Raw genomic sequence first — 1,899 nt, 5'->3', positions numbered from 1 at the left:
ATTTCAAGAATGGAAAAAGGGTTAAAAAAAAAAAAGCAGGGTGGGGGATGAAGATAAAAATTTACAATAAGCAAAGCAAAAAAAAAAAAAGATGCTCCAGAAAAAAAAGCATGGAAAACCCCAAAAATCCACCTTGACAGTTAAACATCCGACCTTAACAAATGAATGTTGTATGAAATTAAATGATAAATGCTTGATAAAATTAATAGATAATTAGCTGATAAATAGAGCATGTTTGACAATGAAGTGGTGGGGAGGCCATTTCACTCTGACGTTGGGGATAGGGGTAAAGTGATTACCAAGAATGGCAAAATGTGCATAAATATATATACATAAATATATATATGTGTGTGTATATATAGGCTTGTTCATTCATCATCTCAGTTAGAGATTAACATCGTTATCCAGTTTCTATCAATTTTTCATATAATTGCTTCTTTTCCAGTTGTAGTTTTTTTCTTTTTATATTTTTAAAATTTCTTCTGTTTTCTTATTTCTTCAATTTCTTCGAAAATTCTCCTTTGTTTGCATGCAATTGTACTCCAATCACGACATTTCTTTCCTCTCCACTTTCTAAGTGTCCTTTTAGCTGTAGCTATCCATCTTCCTTGGAGTAAATTTTAAACTTCACTTCGCTCCGCTTGTCACCGGCAAATAGCATCCTGCTTCCCTTGGGCAGTTGGATACATCATGTCCAGCTAAATTTCCCCATCAAATCACATTATTATTATTAGACAGACCATAAAATGGGATTTAGAATAATGTAAGCAGCATTTTGGATTAACTTATCCTATACACACTCACACACATGCACACACTCACTCACAATCTCTAGATTCTTTTATCTCTTACTTGTTTCAGTCATTAGATTGTGGCCATGCTGGAGCATCACTTTGAAGAATTTTAATCAAATGAATTCAAGACCGGTACTTATTTTTTTTCAAGCCTGGTGCTAATTCTGTTATTCTCTTACCGAACTGCTAAGTTATAAGGATGTAAACACACCAACACCAGTTGTCAAGTGGTGATTTAAGATATACAGAGAGAGAGAGAGAGAGGCTTCTTTCGGTTTCCATTCACCAAATCCACTCACAAGGCTTCGGTTGGCCCAAATGTATAGAAAAGATATTGTCCAAGGTGCTGTGCAGTGGGACTGAAACCAGAACCATATCGTTGAGACACAAACTTCTCATCACACAGCCACACCTGGTCCTATATGACTCAGAAACTGGGATAAGTTTCAGCTTAAGCTTATATTCTTCAGGCAGACTTTGTGCTTTTGAATTTAAAAAAAAAAAAAGATCAATATAGGAGGAGGTGTGACTGTGTGGTAAGAAGCTGGCTTCCCAACAACATGGTTCTGAGTTCGGTCCTACTGTGTGGCACCTTGGGGAAGTGTCTTCTACTACAGCCTCAGGCTAACCAAAGACATATGAGTGGATTTGGTAGACGGAAACTGAAAGAAGCCCATCATGTGTGTGTGTGTGTGTGTTTGTGTCTGTTTCCTCATCACCATTTGACAACCGATGTCGGTGTGTTTAAATCCCTATAACCAAGCAGTTCAGCAAAAGAGACTGATGGAATAAGTACTAGGCTTAAGAAATAACTTCTGGGATCAATTTGTTTGACTAAAAAAAAACCCCTTTAATGCAGTGCTCCAGTATGGCCACAGTCAAATGACTCAAACAAGTGAAAGTATAAAAGAACAGATTCGATGCACAAATAACAACTTGTTCAATATATATTGCTTTTAAAAAGCATAAATCCAAGAATTGGTGGTGGGGGGCAGGGTGGGGAGTTGATGCTGGTGGTATGGTAATAGTGATAATACTAGTCTCTGTTGTTAACGGCGATGAGGATACTGCTGATATTAAGTAGGATTAGAATGTGGTGTGCCAT

The 1,899-nt window shown here is 37.1% G+C and overlaps 1 protein-coding gene across 3 annotated transcripts in view; it reads right to left on the bottom strand.

Annotated features, from left to right (window-relative positions):
- The window catches only part of LOC106882795 (ephrin type-A receptor 4a), a 38,758-nt gene that overhangs the window by 13,914 nt on the left and 22,945 nt on the right, over positions 1-1,899 (bottom strand). The window lies entirely within an intron of this gene.

Source organism: Octopus bimaculoides, chromosome 26 (genome assembly GCF_001194135.2).
Source record: "Octopus bimaculoides isolate UCB-OBI-ISO-001 chromosome 26, ASM119413v2, whole genome shotgun sequence".
NCBI lineage: Eukaryota > Metazoa > Mollusca > Cephalopoda > Octopoda > Octopodidae > Octopus > Octopus bimaculoides.
Note: the sequence above shows the minus strand (reverse complement) of the source record. Positions and strands in the feature narration are given on the sequence as shown.